Source organism: Pleurodeles waltl, chromosome 5 (genome assembly GCF_031143425.1).
Source record: "Pleurodeles waltl isolate 20211129_DDA chromosome 5, aPleWal1.hap1.20221129, whole genome shotgun sequence".
Lineage (NCBI taxonomy): Eukaryota > Metazoa > Chordata > Amphibia > Caudata > Salamandridae > Pleurodeles > Pleurodeles waltl.
This window is the reverse complement of record NC_090444.1, coordinates 1324595263-1324613971: the sequence shown is the minus strand read 5'-3', so window position 1 is coordinate 1324613971 and position 18709 is coordinate 1324595263.

Below are 18709 nucleotides of genomic sequence, written 5' to 3'. Positions count from 1 at the left end.
CACGGCCGCTAGGTCTACCCACACAAGTGAGGTATCATTTTTATCGGGAGACTTAGGGGAACACTGCATGGAAGGAAATTTGTGGCTCCTCTCAGATTTCAGAACTTTCTGCCACAGAAATGTGAGGAACATGTGTTTTTTTTAGCCAAACTTTGAGGTTTGCAAAGGATTCTGGGTAACAGAACCTGCTCCGAGCCACACAAGTCATCCCATCTTGGATTCCCCTAGGTCTCTAGTTTTCAGAAATGCACAGGTTTGGTAGGTTTCTCTAGGTGCCGGCTGAGCTAGAGGCCAAAATCTACAGGTAGGCACTTTGCAAAAAACACCTCTGTTTTCTTTCAAAAATTTGGATGTGTCCACGTTGCGCTTTGGGGCGCTTCCTGTCGCGGGCGCTAGGCCTACCCACACAAGTGAGGTATCATTTTTATCGGGAGACTTGGGGGAACGCTGGGTGGAAGGAAATTTGTGGCTCCTCTCAGATTCCAGAACTTTCTGCCACAGAAATGTGAGGAACTTGTGTTTTTTTAGCCAAATTTTGAGGTTTGCAAAGGATTCTGGGTAACAGAACCTGGTCCGAGCCACACAAGTCATCCCATCTTGGATTCCCCTAGGTCTCTAGTTTTCAGAAATGCACAGGTGTGGTAGGTTTCCCTAGGTGCCGGCTGAGCTACAGGCCAAAATCTACAGGTAGGCACTTTGCAAAAAACAGCTCTGTTTTCTTAAAAAAAATGGGATGTGTCCACGTTGCGTTTTGGGGTGTCTCCTGTCGCGGCCGCTAGGCCTACCCACACAAGTGAGGTATCATTTTTATCGGGAGACTTGGGGGAACGCTGGGTGGAAGGAATTTTGTGTCTCGTCTCAGATTCCAGAACTTTCTGCCACAGAAATGTGAGGAACATGTGTTTTTTTAGCCAAAGTATGAGGTTTGCAAAGGATTCTGGGTAACAGAACCTGGTCCGAGCCACACAAGTCACCCCATCTTGGATTCCCCTAGGTCTCTAGTTTTCAGAAATGCACAGATTTGGTTGGTTTCCCTAGGTGCCGGCTGAGCTAGAGGCCAAAATCTACAGGTAGGCACTTTGCTAAAAACAGCTCTGTTTTCTGTGATGTGTCCACGTTGTGTTTTGGGGCATATCCTGTCGTAGGCGCTAGGCCTACCCACACAAGTGAGGTACCATTTTTATCGGGAGACTTGGGGGAGCGCTGGGTGGAAGGAAATCTGTGGCTCCTCTCAGATTCCAGAACTTTCTGCCACAGAAATGTGAGGAACATGTGTATTTTTAGCCAAATTTTGAGGTTTGCAAAGGATTCTGGGTAACAGAACCTGGTCCGAGCCACACAAGTCACCCCATCTTGGATTCCCCTAGGTCTCTAGTTTTCAGAAATACACAGGTTTGGTAGGTTTCCCTAGGTGCCTGCTGAGCTACAGGCCAAAATCTACAGGTAGGCACTTTGCAAAAAACAGCTCTGTTTTCTTTCAAAAAATGGGATGTGTCCACGTTGCGTTTTGGGGTGTCTCCTGTCGCGGCCGCTAGGCCTACCCACACAAGTGAGGTATCATTTTTATCGGGAGACTTGGGGGAACGCTGGGTGGAAGGAAATTTGTGGCTCCTCTCAGATTCCAGAATTTTCTGCCACAGAAATGTGAGGACAAATTTTGAGGTTTGCAAAGGATTCTGGGTAACAGAACCTGGTCCGAGCCACACAAGTCACCCCATCTTGGATTCCCCTAGGTCTCTATTTTTTAGAAATGCACAGGGTTGGTAGGTTTCCCTAGGTGCCGGCTGAGCTACAAGCCAAAATCTACAGGTAAGCACTTTGCAAAAAACAGCTCTGTTTTCTTTCAAAAAATGGGATGTGTCCACGTTGCGTTTTGGGGCGTCTCCTGTCACGGCCGCTAGGCCTACCCACACAAGTGAGGTATCATTTTTATCGGGAGACTTGGGGGAACGCTGCCTGGAAAGAAATTTGTGGCTCCTCTCAGATTCCAGAACTTTCTGCCACAGAAATGTGAGGAACATGTGTTTTTTTTAGCCAAATTTTGAGGTTTGCAGAGGATTCTGGGTAACAGAACCTGCTCCGAGCCACACAAGTCACCCCATCTTGGATTCCCCTAGGTCTCTAGTTTTCAGAAATGCACAGGTTTGGTAGGTTTCCCTAGGTGTCGGCTGAGCTAGAGGCCAAAATCTACAGGTAGACACTTTGCTAAAAACAGCTCTGTTTTCTGTGATGTGTCCACGTTGTGTTTTGGGGCATATCCTGTCGCGGGCGCTAGGCCTACCCACACAAATGAGGTACCATTTTTATCGGGAGACTTGGGGGAGCTCTGGGTGGAAGGGAATTTGTGGCTCCTCTCAGATTCCAGAACTTTCTGCCACAGAAATGTGAGGAACATGTGTTTTTTTAGCCCAATTCTGAAGTTTGCAAAGGATTCTGGGTAACAGAACCTGGTCCGAGCCACACAAGTCACCCCATCTTGGATTCCCCTAGGTCTCTAGTTTTTAGAAATGCACAGGTTTGGTAGGTTTCCCTAGGTGCCAGCTAAGCTAGAGGCCAAAATCTACAGGTAGGCACTTTGCAAAAAACACCTCTGTTTTCTTTCAAAAATTTGGATGTGTCCATATTGCGCTTTGGGGCGCTTCCTGTCGCGGGCGCTATGCCTACCCACACAAGTGAGGTATCATTTTTATCGGGAGACTTGGGGGAACGCTGGGTGGAAGGAAATTTGTGGCTCCTCTCAGATTCCAGAACTTTCTGTCACAGAAATGTGAGGAACATGTGTTTTTTTAGCCAAATTTTGAGGTATGCAAAGGATTCTGGGTAACAGAACCTGGTCCGAGCCACACAAGTCACCCATCTTGGATTCCCCTAGGTCTCTAGTTTTCAGAAATGCACAGGTTTGGTAGGTTTCCCTAGGTGCCAGCTGAGCTAGAGGCCAAAATCTACAGGTAGGCACTTTGCAAAAAACACCTCTGTTTTCTTTAAAAAATTTGGATGTGTCCACGTTGCGCTTTGGGGCGCTTCCTGTCGCGGGCGCTAGGCCTACCCACACAAGTGAGGTATCATTTTTATCGGGAGACTTGGGGGAACGCTGGGTGGAAGGAAATTTGTGGCTCCTCTCAGATTCCAGAACTTTCTGTCACAGAAATGTGAGGAACATGTGTTTTTTTAGCCAAATTTTGAGGTTTGCAAAGGATTCTGGGTAACAGAACCTGGTCCGAGCCACACAAGTCACCCCATCTTGGATTCCCCTAGGTCTCTAGTTTTCAGAAATGCACAGGTTTGGTAGGTTTCCCTAGGTGCCGGCTGAGCTACAGGCAAAAAATCTACAGGTAGGCACTTTGTAAAAAACAGCTCTGTTTTCTTTCAAAAAATGGGATGTGTCCACGTTGCGCTTTGGGGTGTCTCCTGTCGCGGCCGCTAGGCCTACCCACACAAGTGAGGTATCATTTTTATCGGGAGACTTGGGGGAACGCTGGGTGGAAGGAAATTTGTGGCTTCTCTCAGATTCCAGAACTTTCTGCCACAGAAATGTGAGGACAAATTTTGAGGTTTGCAAAGGATTCTGGGTAACAGAACCTGGTCCGAGCCACAGAAGTCACCCCATCTTGGATTCCCCTAGATCTCTAGTTTTCAGAAATGCACAGGGTTGGTAGGTTTCCCTATGTGCCGGCTGAGCTACAGGCCAAAATCTACAGGTAGGCACTTTGCAAAAAACAGCTCTGTTTTCTTTCAAAAAATGGGATGTGTCAACGTTGCGTTTTGGGGCGTCTCCTGTCACGGCCGCTAGGCCTACCCACACAAGTGAGGTATCATTTTTATCGGGAGACTTGGGGGAACGCTGCCTGGAAGGAAATTTGTGGCTCCTCTCAGATTCCAGAACTTTCTGCCACAGAAATGTGAGGAACATGTGTTTTTTTTAGCCAAATTTTGAGGTATGCAGAGGATTCTGGGTAACAGAACCTGCTCCGAGCCACACAAGTCACCCCATCTTGGATTCCCCTACGTCTCTAGTTTTCAGAAATGCACAGGTTTGGTAGGTTTCCCTAGGTGCCGGCTGAGCTAGAGACCAAAATCTACAGGTAGACACTTTGCTAAAAACAGCTCTGATTTCTGTGATGTGTCCACGTTGTGTTTTGGGGCATATCCTGTCGCGGGCACTAGGCCTACCCACACAAGTGAGGTACCATTTTTATCGGGAGACTTGGGGGAGCTCTGGGTGGAAGGGGATTTGTGGCTCCTCTCAGATTCCAGAACTATCTGCCACAGAAATGTGAGGAACGTGTGTTTTTTAGCCCAATTTTGAAGTTTGCAAAGGATTCTGGGTAACAGAACCTGGTCCGAGCCACACAAGTCACCCCATCTTGGATTCCCCTAGGTCTCTAGTTTTTAGAAATGCACAGGTTTGGTAGGTTTCCCTAGGTGCCGGCAGAGCTAGAGGCCAAAATCTACAGGTAGGCACTTTGCAAAAAACAGCTCTGTTTTCTTTAAAAAATTTGGATGTGTCCACGTTGCGCTTTGGGGCGCTTCCTGTCGCGGGCGCTAGGCCTACCCACACAAGTGAGGTATAATTTTTATCGGGAGACTTGGGGGAACGCTGGGTGGAAGGAAATTTGTGGCTCCTCTCAGATTCCAGAACTTTCTGTCACAGAAATGTGAGGAACATGTGTTTTTTTAGCCAAATTTTGAGGTTTGCAAAGGATTCTGGGTAACAGAACCTGGTCCGAGCCACACAAGTCACCCCATCTTGGATTCCCCTAGGTCTCTAGTTTTCAGAAATGCACAGGTTTGGTAGGTTTCCCTAGGTGCCGGCTGAGCTACAGGCAAAAAATCTACAGGTAGGCACTTTGCAAAAAACAGCTCTGTTTTCTTTCAAAAAATGGGATGTGTCCACGTTGCGTTTTGGGGTGTCTCCTGTCGCGGCCGCTAGGCCTACCCACACAAGTGAGGTATCATTTTTATCGGGAGACTTGGGGGAACGCTGGGTGGAAGGAAATTTGTGGCTTCTCTCAGATTCCAGAACTTTCTGCCACAGAAATGTGAGGACAAATTTTGAGGTTTGCAAAGGATTCTGGGTAACAGAACCTGGTCCGAGCCACACAAGTCACCCCATCTTGGATTCCCCTAGATCTCTAGTTTTCAGAAATGCACAGGGTTGGCAGGTTTCCCTATGTGCCGGCTGAGCTACAGGCCAAAATCTACAGGTAGGCACTTTGCAAAAAACAGCTCTGTTTTCTTTCAAAAAATGGGATGTGTCCACGTTGCGTTTTGGGGCGTCTCCTGTCACGGCCGCTAGGCCTACCCACACAAGTGAGGTATCATTTTTATCGGGAGACTTGGGGGAACGCTGCCTGGAAGGAAATTTGTGGCTCCTCTCAGATTCCAGAACTTTCTGCCACAGAAATGTGAGGAACATGTGTTTTTTTTAGCCAAATTTTGAGGTATGCAGAGGATTCTGGGTAACAGAACCTGCTCCGAGCCACACAAGTCACCCCATCTTGGATTCCCCTACGTCTCTAGTTTTCAGAAATGCACAGGTTTGGTAGGTTTCCCTAGGTGCCGGCTGAGCTAGAGACCAAAATCTACAGGTAGACACTTTGCTAAAAACAGCTTGATTTCTGTGATGTGTCCACGTTGTGTTTTGGGGCATATCCTGTCGCGGGCACTAGGCCTACCCACACAAGTGAGGTACCATTTTTATCGGGAGACTTGGGGGAGCTCTGGGTGGAAGGGGATTTGTGGCTCCTCTCAGATTCCAGAACTATCTGCCACAGAAATGTGAGGAACGTGTGTTTTTTTAGCCCAATTTTGAAGTTTGCAAAGGATTCTGGGTAACAGAACCTGGTCCGAGCCACACAAGTCACCCCATCTTGGATTCCCCTAGGTCTCTAGTTTTTAGAAATGCACAGGTTTGGTAGGTTTCCCTAGGTGCCGGCAGAGCTAGAGGCCAAAATCTACAGGTAGGCAGTTTGCAAAAAACACCTCTGTTTTCTTTCAAAAATGTGGATGTGTCCACGTTGCGCTTTGGGGCGCTTCCTGTCGCGGGCGCTAGGCCTACCCACACAAGTGAGGTATCATTTTTATCGGGAGACTTGGGGGAACGCTGGGTGGAAGGAAATTTGTGGCTCCTCTCAGATTCCAGAACTTTCTGTCACAGAAATGTGAGGAACATGTGTTTTTTTAGCCAAATTTTGAGGTTTGCAAAGGATTCTGGGTAACAGAACCTGGTCCGAGCCACACAAGTCACCCCATCTTGGATTCCCCTAGGTCTCTAGTTTTCAGAAATGCACAGGTTTGGTAGGTTTCCCTAGGTGCCGGCTGAGCTACAGGCAAAAAATCTACAGGTAGGCACTTTGCAAAAAACAGCTCTGTTTTCTTTCAAAAAATGGGATGTGTCCACGTTGCGTTTTGGGGTGTCTCTTGTCGCGGCCGCTAGGCCTACCCACACAAGTGAGGTATCATTTTTATCGGGAGACTTGGGGGAACGCTGTGTGGAAGGAAATTTGTGGCTTCTCTCAGATTCCAAAACTTTCTGCCACAGAAATGTGAGGACAAATTTTGAGGTTTGCAAAGGATTCTGGGTAACAGAACCTGGTCCGAGCCACACAAGTCACCCCATCTTGGATTCCCCTAGATCTCTAGTTTTCAGAAATGCACAGGGTTGGTAGGTTTCCCTATGTGCCGGCTGAGCTACAGGCCAAAATCTACAGGTAGGCACTTTGCAAAAAACAGCTCTGTTTTCTTTAAAAAAATGGGATGTGTCCACGTTGCGTTTTGGGGCGTCTCCTGTCACGGCCGCTAGGCCTACCCACACAAGTGAGGTATCATTTTTATCGGGAGACTTGGGGGAGCTCTGGGTGGAAGGGGATTTGTGGCTCCTCTCAGATTCCAGAACTATCTGCCACAGAAATGTGAGGAACGTGTGTTTTTTTAGCCCAATTTTGAAGTTTGCAAAGGATTCTGGGTAACAGAACCTGGTCCGAGCCACACAAGTCACCCCATCTTGGATTCCCCTAGGTCTCTAGTTTTTAGAAATGCACAGGTTTGGTAGGTTTCCCTAGGTGCCGGCAGAGCTAGAGGCCAAAATCTACAGGTAGGCAGTTTGCAAAAAACACCTCTGTTTTCTTTAAAAAATGTGGTTGTGTCCACGTTGCACTTTGGGGCGCTTCCTGTCGCGGGCGCTAGGCCTACCCACACAAGTGAGGTATCATTTTTATCGGGAGACTTGGGGGAAAGCTGGGTGGAAGGAAATTTGTGGCTCCTCTCAGATTCCAGAACTTTCTGCCACAGAAATGTGAGGAACATGTGTTTTTTTTAGCCAAATTTTGAGGTTTGCAGAGGATTCTGGGTAACAGAACCTGCTCCGAGCCACACAAGTCACCCCATCTTGGATTCCCCTACGTCTCTAGTTTTCAGAAATGCGCAGGTTTGGTAGGTTTCCCTAGGTGCCGGCTGAGCTAGAGACCAAAATCTACAGGTAGACACTTTGCTAAAAACAGCTCTGTTTTCTGTGATATGTCCACGTTGTGTTTTGGGGCATATCCTGTCGCGGGCACTAGGCCTACCCACACAAGTGAGGTACCATTTTTATCGGGAGACTTGGGGGAGCTCTGGGTGGAAGGGGATTTGTGGCTCCTCTCAGATTCCAGAACTATCTGCCACAGAAATGTGAGGAACGTGTGTTTTTTTAGCCCAATTTTGAAGTTTGCAAAGGATTCTGGGTAACAGAACCTGGTCCGAGCCACACAAGTCACCCCATCTTGGATTCCCCTAGGTCTCTAGTTTTTAGAAATGCACAGGTTTGGTAGGTTTCCCTAGGTGCCGGCAGAGCTAGAGGCCAAAATCTACAGGTAGGCAGTTTGCAAAAAACACCTCTGTTTTCTTTAAAAAATGTGGTTGTGTCCACGTTGCGCTTTGGGGCGCTTCCTGTCGCGGGCGCTAGGCCTACCCACACAAGTGAGGTATCATTTTTATCGGGAGACTTGGGGGAACGCTGGGTGGAAGGAAATTTGTGGCTCCTCTCAGATTCCAGAACTTTCTGCCACAGAAATGTGAGGAACATGTGTTTTTTTAGCCAAATTTTGAGGTTTGCAAAGGATTCTGGGTAACAGAACCTGGTCCGAGCCACACAAGTCACCCCATCTTGGATTCCCCTAGGTCTCTAGTTTTCAGAAATGCACAGGTTTGGTAGGTTTCCCTAGGTGCCGGCTGAGCTAGAGGCCAAAATCTACAGGTAGGCACTTTGCAAAAAACAGCTCTGTTTTCGTTCAAAAAATGGGATGTGTCCACGTTGCGTTTTGGGGTTTGTCTTGTCGCGGCCGCTAGGCCTACCCACACAAGTGAGGTATCATTTTTATCGGGAGACTTGGGGGAACGCTGGGTGGAAGGAGATTTGTGCCTCGTCTCAGATTCCAGAACTTTCTGCCACAGAAATGTGAGGAACATGTGTTTTTTTAGCCAAATTTTGAGGTTTGCAAAGGATTCTGGGTAACAGAACCTGGTCCGAGCCCCACAAGTGACCCCATCTTGGATTCCCCTAGGTCTCTAGTTTTCAGAAATGCACAGGTTTGGTAGGTTTCCCTAGGTGCCGTCTGAGCTAGAGGCCAAAATCTACAGGTAGGCACTTTGCTAAAAACAGCTCTGTTTTCTGTGATGTGTCCACGTTGTGTTTTGGGGCATATCCTGTCGCGGGCGCTAGGCCTACCCACACAAGTGAGGTCCCATTTTTATCGGGAGACTTGGGGGAGCGCTGGGTGGAAGGAAATTTGTGGCTCCTCTCAGATTCCAGAACTTTCTGCCACAGAAATGTGAGGAACATGTGGTTTTTTTTGCCAAATTTTGAGGTTTGCAAAGGATTCTGGGTAACAGAACCTGGTCCGAGCCACACAAGTCACCCCATCTTGGATTCCCCTAGGTCTCTAGTTTTCAGAAATACGCAGGTTTGGTAGGTTTCCCTAGGTGCCGGCTGAGCTACAGGCCAAAATCTACAGGTAGGCACTTTGCAAAAAACAGATCTGTTTTCTTTCAAAAAATGGGATGTGTCCACGTTGCGTTTTGGGGCGTGTCCTGTCGCGGCCGCTAGGCCTACCCACACAAGTGAGGTATCATTTTTATCGGGAGACTTGGGGGAACGCTGGGTGGAAGGAAATTTGTGGCTCCTCTCAGATTCCAGAACTTTCTGCCACAGAAATATGAGGAACTTGTGTTTTTTTAGCCAAATTTTGAGGTTTGCAAAGGATTCTGGGTAACAGAACCTGGTCCGAGCCACACAAGTCACCCCATCTTGGATTCCCCTAGGTCTCTAGTTTTTAGAAATGCACAGGTTTGGTAGGTTTCCCTAGGTGCCGGCTGAGCTACAGGCCAAAATCTACAGGTAGGCACTTTGCAAAAAACACCTCTGTTTTCTTTCCAAAATTTGGATGTGTCCACGTTGCGCTTTGGGGTGCTTCCTGTCGCGGGCGCTAGGCCTACCCACACAAGTGAGGTATCATTTTTATCGGGAGACTTGGGGGAACGCTGGGTGGAAGGAAATTTGTGGCTCCTCTCAGATTCCAGAACTTTCTGCCACAGAAATATGAGGAACTTGTGTTTTTTTAGCCAAATTTTGAGGTTTGCAAAGGATTCTGGGTAACAGAACCTGGTCCGAGCCACACAAGTCACCCCATCTTGGATTCCCCTAGGTCTCTAGTTTTCAGAAATGCACAGGTTTGGTAGGTTTCCCTAGGTGCCGGCTGAGCTACAGGCCAAAATCTACAGGTAGGCACTTTGCAAAAAACAGCTCTGTTTTCTTTAAAAAAATGGGATGTGTCCACGTTGCGTTTTGGGGCGTCTCCTGTCACGGCCGCTAGGCCTACCCACACAAGTGAGGTATCATTTTTATCGGGAGACTTAGGGGAACACTGCGTGGAAGGAAATTTGTGGCTCCTCTCAGATTTCAGAACTTTCTGCCACAGAAATGTGAGGAACATGTGTTTTTTTTAGCCAAACGTTAAGGTTTGCAAAGGATTCTGGGTAACAGAACCTGCTCCGAGCCACACAAGTCATCCCATCTTGGATTCCCCTAGGTCTCTAGTTTTCAGAAATGCACAGGTTTGGTAGGTTTCTCTAGGTGCCGGCTGAGCTAGAGGCCAAAATCCACAGGTAGGCACTTTGCAAAAAACACCTCTGTTTTCTTTCAAAAATTTGGATGTGTCCACGTTGCGCTTTGGGGCGCTTCCTGTCGCGGGCGCTAGGCCTACCCACACAAGTGAGGTATCATTTTTATCGGGAGACTTGGGGGAACGCTGGGTGGAAGGAAATTTGTGGCTCCTCTCAGATTCCAGAACTTTCTGCCACAGAAATGTGAGGAACTTGTGTTTTTTTAGCCAAATTTTGAGGTTTGCAAAGGATTCTGGGTAACAGAACCTGGTCCGAGCCACACAAGTCATCCCATCTTGGATTCCCCTAGGTCTCTAGTTTTCAGAAATGCACAGGTGTGGTAGGTTTCCCTAGGTGCCGGCTGAGCTACAGGCCAAAATCTACAGGTAGGCACTTTGCAAAAAACAGCTCTGTTTTCTTAAAAAAAATGGGATGTGTCCACGTTGCGTTTTGGGGTGTCTCCTGTCGCGGCCGCTAGGCCTACCCACACAAGTGAGGTATCATTTTTATCGGGAGACTTGGGGGAACGCTGGGTGGAAGGAATTTTGTGTCTCGTCTCAGATTCCAGAACTTTCTGCCACAGAAATGTGAGGAACATGTGTTTTTTTAGCCAAAGTATGAGGTTTGCAAAGGATTCTGGGTAACAGAACCTGGTCCGAGCCACACAAGTCACCCCATCTTGGATTCCCCTAGGTCTCTAGTTTTCAGAAATGCACAGGTTTGGTTGGTTTCCCTAGGTGCCGGCTGAGCTAGAGGCCAAAATCTACAGGTAGGCACTTTGCTAAAAACAGCTCTGTTTTCTGTGATGTGTCCACGTTGTGTTTTGGGGCATATCCTGTCGTAGGCGCTAGGCCTACCCACACAAGTGAGGTACCATTTTTATCGGGAGACTTGGGGGAGCGCTGGGTGGAAGGAAATCTGTGGCTCCTCTCAGATTCCAGAACTTTCTGCCACAGAAATGTGAGGAACATGTGTTTTTTTAGCCAAATTTTGAGGTTTGCAAAGGATTCTGGGTAACAGAACCTGGTCCGAGCCACACAAGTCACCCCATCTTGGATTCCCCTAGGTCTCTAGTTTTCAGAAATACACAGGTTTGGTAGGTTTCCCTAGGTGCCTGCTGAGCTACAGGCCAAAATCTACAGGTAGGCACTTTGCAAAAAACAGCTCTGTTTTCTTTCAAAAAATGGGATGTGTCCACGTTGCGTTTTGGGGTGTCTCCTGTCGCGGCCGCTAGGCCTACCCACACAAGTGAGGTATCATTTTTATCGGGAGACTTGGGGGAACGCTGGGTGGAAGGAAATTTGTGGCTCCTCTCAGATTCCAGAATTTTCTGCCACAGAAATGTGAGGACAAATTTTGAGGTTTGCAAAGGATTCTGGGTAACAGAACCTGGTCCGAGCCACACAAGTCACCCCATCTTGGATTCCCCTAGGTCTCTATTTTTTAGAAATGCACAGGGTTGGTAGGTTTCCCTAGGTGCCGGCTGAGCTACAAGCCAAAATCTACAGGTAAGCACTTTGCAAAAAACAGCTCTGTTTTCTTTCAAAAAATGGGATGTGTCCACGTTGCGTTTTGGGGCGTCTCCTGTCACGGCCGCTAGGCCTACCCACACAAGTGAGGTATCATTTTTATCGGGAGACTTGGGGGAACGCTGCCTGGAAAGAAATTTGTGGCTCCTCTCAGATTCCAGAACTTTCTGCCACAGAAATGTGAGGAACATGTGTTTTTTTTAGCCAAATTTTGAGGTTTGCAGAGGATTCTGGGTAACAGAACCTGCTCCGAGCCACACAAGTCACCCCATCTTGGATTCCCCTAGGTCTCTAGTTTTCAGAAATGCACAGGTTTGGTAGGTTTCCCTAGGTGTCGGCTGAGCTAGAGGCCAAAATCTACAGGTAGACACTTTGCTAAAAACAGCTCTGTTTTCTGTGATGTGTCCACGTTGTGTTTTGGGGCATATCCTGTCGCGGGCGCTAGGCCTACCCACACAAATGAGGTACCATTTTTATCGGGAGACTTGGGGGAGCTCTGGGTGGAAGGGAATTTGTGGCTCCTCTCAGATTCCAGAACTTTCTGCCACAGAAATGTGAGGAACATGTGTTTTTTTAGCCAAATTTTGAGGTTTGCAAAGGATTCTGGGTAACAGAACCTGGTCCGAGCCACACAAGTCACCCCATCTTGGATTCCCCTAGGTCTCTAGTTTTCAGAAATGCACAGGTTTGGTAGGTTTCCCTAGGTGCCGGCTGAGCTAGAGGCCAAAATCTACAGGTAGGCACTTTGCAAAAAACAGCTCTGTTTTCGTTCAAAAAATGGGATGTGTCCACGTTGCGTTTTGGGGTTTGTCTTGTCGCGGCCGCTAGGCCTACCCACACAAGTGAGGTATCATTTTTATCGGGAGACTTGGGGGAACGCTGGGTGGAAGGAGATTTGTGCCTCGTCTCAGATTCCAGAACTTTCTGCCACAGAAATGTGAGGAACATGTGTTTTTTTAGCCAAATTTTGAGGTTTGCAAAGGATTCTGGGTAACAGAACCTGGTCCGAGCCACACAAGTGACCCCATCTTGGATTCCCCTAGGTCTCTAGTTTTCAGAAATGCACAGGTTTGGTAGGTTTCCCTAGGTGCCGTCTGAGCTAGAGGCCAAAATCTACAGGTAGGCACTTTGCTAAAAACAGCTCTGTTTTCTGTGATGTGTCCACGTTGTGTTTTGGGGCATATCCTGTCGCGGGCGCTAGGCCTACCCACACAAGTGAGGTCCCATTTTTATCGGGAGACTTGGGGGAGCGCTGGGTGGAAGGAAATTTGTGGCTCCTCTCAGACTCCAGAACTTTCTGCCACAGAAATGTGAGGAACATGTGGTTTTTTTTGCCAAATTTTGAGGTTTGCAAAGGATTCTGGGTAACAGAACCTGGTCCGAGCCACACAAGTCACCCCATCTTGGATTCCCCTAGGTCTCTAGTTTTCAGAAATACGCAGGTTTGGTAGGTTTCCCTAGGTGCCGGCTGAGCTACAGGCCAAAATCTACAGGTAGGCACTTTGCAAAAAACAGATCTGTTTTCTTTAAAAAAATGGGATGTGTCCACGTTGAGTTTTGGGGCGTGTCCTGTCGCGGCCGCTAGGCCTACCCACACAAGTGAGGTATCATTTTTATCGGGAGACTTGGGGGAACGCTGGGTGGAAGGAAATTTGTGGCTCCTCTCAGATTCCAGAACTTTCTGCCACAGAAATGTGAGGACAAATTTTGAGGTTTGCAAAGGATTCTGGGTAACAGAACCTGGTCCGAGCCACACAAGCCACCCCATCTTGGATTCCCCTAGGTCTCTAGTTTTTAGAAATGCACAGGTTTGGTAGGTTTCCCTAGGTGCCGGCTGAGCTACAGGCCAAAATCTACAGGTAGGCACTTTGCAAAAAACACCTCTGTTTTCTTTCCAAAATTTGGATGTGTCCACGTTGCGCTTTGGGGTGCTTCCTGTCGCGGGCGCTAGGCCTACCCACACAAGTGAGGTATCATTTTTATCGGGAGACTTGGGGGAACGCTGGGTGGAAGGAAATTTGTGGCTCCTCTCAGATTCCAGAACTTTCTGCCACAGAAATATGAGGAACTTGTGTTTTTTTAGCCAAATTTTGAGGTTTGCAAAGGATTCTGGGTAACAGAACCTGGTCCGAGCCACACAAGTCACCCCATCTTGGATTCCCCTAGGTCTCTAGTTTTCAGAAATGCACAGGTTTGGTAGGTTTCCCTAGGTGCCGGCTGAGCTACAGGCCAAAATCTACAGGTAGGCTCTTTGCAAAAAACAGCTCTGTTTTCTTTAAAAAAATGGGATGTGTCCACGTTGCGTTTTGGGGCGTCTCCTGTCACGGCCGCTAGGCCTACCCACACAAGTGAGGTATCATTTTTATCGGGAGACTTAGGGGAACACTGCGTGGAAGGAAATTTGTGGCTCCTCTCAGATTTCAGAACTTTCTGCCACAGAAATGTGAGGAACATGTGTTTTTTTTAGCCAAACGTTGAGGTTTGCAAAGGATTCTGGGTAACAGAACCTGCTCCGAGCCACACAAGTCATCCCATCTTGGATTCCCCTAGGTCTCTAGTTTTCAGAAATGCACAGGTTTGGTAGGTTTCTCTAGGTGCCGGCTGAGCTAGAGGCCAAAATCCACAGGTAGGCACTTTGCAAAAAACACCTCTGTTTTCTTTCAAAAATTTGGATGTGTCCACGTTGCGCTTTGGGGCGCTTCCTGTCGCGGGCGCTAGGCCTACCCACACAAGTGAGGTATCATTTTTATCGGGAGACTTGGGGGAACGCTGGGTGGAAGGAAATTTGTGGCTCCTCTCAGATTCCAGAACTTTCTGCCACAGAAATGTGAGGAACTTGTGTTTTTTTAGCCAAATTTTGAGGTTTGCAAAGGATTCTGGGTAACAGAACCTGGTCCGAGCCACACAAGTCATCCCATCTTGGATTCCCCTAGGTCTCTAGTTTTCAGAAATGCACAGGTGTGGTAGGTTTCCCTAGGTGCCGGCTGAGCTACAGGCCAAAATCTACAGGTAGGCACTTTGCAAAAAACAGCTCTGTTTTCTTAAAAAAAATGGGATGTGTCCACGTTGCGTTTTGGGGTGTCTCCTGTCGCGGCCGCTAGGCCTACCCACACAAGTGAGGTATCATTTTTATCGGGAGACTTGGGGGAACGCTGGGTGGAAGGAATTTTGTGTCTCGTCTCAGATTCCAGAACTTTCTGCCACAGAAATGTGAGGAACATGTGTTTTTGTAGCCAAAGTATGAGGTTTGCAAAGGATTCTGGGTAACAGAACCTGGTCCGAGCCACACAAGTCACCCCATCTTGGATTCCCCTAGGTCTCTAGTTTTCAGAAATGCACAGGTTTGGTTGGTTTCCCTAGGTGCCGGCTGAGCTAGAGGCCAAAATCTACAGGTAGGCACTTTGCTAAAAACAGCTCTGTTTTCTGTGATGTGTCCACGTTGTGTTTTGGGGCATATCCTGTCGTAGGCGCTAGGCCTACCCACACAAGTGAGGTACCATTTTTATCGGGAGACTTGGGGGAGCGCTGGGTGGAAGGAAATCTGTGGCTCCTCTCAGATTCCAGAACTTTCTGCCACAGAAATGTGAGGAACATGTGTTTTTTTAGCCAAATTTTGAGGTTTGCAAAGGATTCTGGGTAACAGAACCTGGTCCGAGCCACACAAGTCACCCCATCTTGGATTCCCCTAGGTCTCTAGTTTTCAGAAATACACAGGTTTGGTAGGTTTCCCTAGGTGCCTGCTGAGCTACAGGCCAAAATCTACAGGTAGGCACTTTGCAAAAAACAGCTCTGTTTTCTTTCAAAAAATGGGATGTGTCCACGTTGCGTTTTGGGGTGTCTCCTGTCGCGGCCGCTAGGCCTACCCACACAAGTGAGGTATCATTTTTATCGGGAGACTTGGGGGAACGCTGGGTGGAAGGAAATTTGTGGCTCCTCTCAGATTCCAGAATTTTCTGCCACAGAAATGTGAGGACAAATTTTGAGGTTTGCAAAGGATTCTGGGTAACAGAACCTGGTCCGAGCCACACAAGTCACCCCATCTTGGATTCCCCTAGGTCTCTATTTTTTAGAAATGCACAGGGTTGGTAGGTTTCCCTAGGTGCCGGCTGAGCTACAAGCCAAAATCTACAGGTAAGCACTTTGCAAAAAACAGCTCTGTTTTCTTTCAAAAAATGGGATGTGTCCACGTTGCGTTTTGGGGCGTCTCCTGTCACGGCCGCTAGGCCTACCCACACAAGTGAGGTATCATTTTTATCGGGAGACTTGGGGGAACGCTGCCTGGAAAGAAATTTGTGGCTCCTCTCAGATTCCAGAACTTTCTGCCACAGAAATGTGAGGAACATGTGTTTTTTTTAGCCAAATTTTGAGGTTTGCAGAGGATTCTGGGTAACAGAACCTGCTCCGAGCCACACAAGTCACCCCATCTTGGATTCCCCTAGGTCTCTAGTTTTCAGAAATGCACAGGTTTGGTAGGTTTCCCTAGGTGTCGGCTGAGCTAGAGGCCAAAATCTACAGGTAGACACTTTGCTAAAAACAGCTCTGTTTTCTGTGATGTGTCCACGTTGTGTTTTGGGGCATATCCTGTCGCGGGCGCTAGGCCTACCCACACAAATGAGGTACCATTTTTATCGGGAGACTTGGGGGAGCTCTGGGTGGAAGGGAATTTGTGGCTCCTCTCAGATTCCAGAACTTTCTGCCACAGAAATGTGAGGAACATGTGTTTTTTTAGCCCAATTCTGAAGTTTGCAAAGGATTCTGGGTAACAGAACCTGGTCCGAGCCACACAAGTCACCCCATCTTGGATTCCCCTAGGTCTCTAGTTTTTAGAAATGCACAGGTTTGGTAGGTTTCCCTAGGTGCCAGCTAAGCTAGAGGCCAAAATCTACAGGTAGGCACTTTGCAAAAAACACCTCTGTTTTCTTTCAAAAATTTGGATGTGTCCATGTTGCGCTTTGGGGCGCTTCCTGTCGCGGGCGCTATGCCTACCCACACAAGTGAGGTATCATTTTTATCGGGAGACTTGGGGGAACGCTGGGTGGAAGGAAATTTGTGGCTCCTCTCAGATTCCAGAACTTACTGTCACAGAAATGTGAGGAACATGTGTTTTTTTAGCCAAATTTTGAGGTATGCAAAGGATTCTGGGTAACAGAACCTGGTCCGAGCCACACAAGTCACCCATCTTGGATTCCCCTAGGTCTCTAGTTTTCAGAAATGCACAGGTTTGGTAGGTTTCCCTAGGTGCCGGCTGAGCTACAGGCCAAAATCTACAGGTAGGCACTTTGCAAAAAACACCTCTGTTTACTTTCAAAAATTTGGATGTGTCCACGTTGCGATTTGGGGCGTCTCCTGTCGCGGGCGCTAGGCCTACCCACACAAGTGAGGTATCATTTTTATTGGGAGACTTGGGGGAACGCTGGGTGGAAGGAAATTTGTGGCTCCTCTCAGATTCCAGAACTTTCTGCCACAGAAATGTGAGGAACATGTGTTTTTTTAGCCAAATTTTGAGGTTTGCAAAGGATTCTGGGTAACAGAACCTGGTCCGAGCCACACAAGTCACCCCAACTTGGATTCCCCTAGGTCTCTAGTTTTTAGAAATGCACAGGTTTGGTAGGTTTCCCTAGGTGCCAGCTGAGCTAGAGGCCAAAATCTACAGGTAGGCACTTTGCAAAAAACACCTCTGTTTTCTTTAAAAAATTTGGATGTGTCCACGTTGCGCTTTGGGGCGCTTCCTGTCGCGGGCGCTAGGCCTACCCACACAAGTGAGGTATCATTTTTATCGGGAGACTTGGGGGAACGCTGGGTGGAAGGAAATTTGTGGCTCCTCTCAGATTCCAGAACTTTCTGTCACAGAAATGTGAGGAACATGTGTTTTTTTAGCCAAATTTTGAGGTTTGCAAAGGATTCTGGGTAACAGAACCTGGTCCGAGCCACACAAGTCACCCCATCTTGGATTCCCCTAGGTCTCTAGTTTTCAGAAATGCACAGGTTTGGTAGGTTTCCCTAGGTGCCGGCTGAGCTACAGGCAAAAAATCTACAGGTAGGCACTTTGCAAAAAACAGCTCTGTTTTCTTTCAAAAAATGGGATGTGTCCACGTTGCGTTTTGGGGTGTCTCCTGTCGCGGCCGCTAGGCCTACCCACACAAGTGAGGTATCATTTTTATCGGGAGACTTGGGGGAACGCTGGGTGGAAGGAAATTTGTGGCTTCTCTCAGATTCCAGAACTTTCTGCCACAGAAATGTGAGGACAAATTTTGAGGTTTGCAAAGGATTCTGGGTAACAGAACCTGGTCCGAGCCACACAAGTCACCCCATCTTGGATTCCCCTAGATCTCTAGTTTTCAGAAATGCACAGGGTTGGTAGGTTTCCCTATGTGCCGGCTGAGCTACAGGCCAAAATCTACAGGTAGGCACTTTGCAAAAAACAGCTCTGTTTTCTTTCAAAAAATGGGATGTGTCAACGTTGCGTTTTGGGGCGTCTCCTGTCACGGCCGCTAGGCCTACCCACACAAGTGAGGTATCATTTTTATCGGGAGACTTGGGGGAACGCTGCCTGGAAGGAAATTTGTGGCTCCTCTCAGATTCCAGAACTTTCTGCCACAGAAATGTGAGGAACATGTGTTTTTTTTAGTCAAATTTTGAGGTATGCAGAGGATTCTGGGTAACAGAACCTGCTCCGAGCCACACAAGTCACCCCATCTTGGATTCCCCTACGTCTCTAGTTTTCAGAAATGCACAGGTTTGGTAGGTTTCCCTAGGTGCCGGCTGAGCTAGAGACCAAAATCTACAGGTAGACACTTTGCTAAAAACAGCTCTGATTTCTGTGATGTGTCCACGTTGTGTTTTGGGGCATATCCTGTCGCGGGCACTAGGCCTACCCACACAAGTGAGGTACCATTTTTATCGGGAGACTTGGGGGAGCTCTGGGTGGAAGGGGATTTGTGGCTCCTCTCAGATTCCAGAACTATCTGCCACAGAAATGTGAGGAACGTGTGTTTTTTTAGCCCAATTTTGAAGTTTGCAAAGGATTCTGGGTAACAGAACCT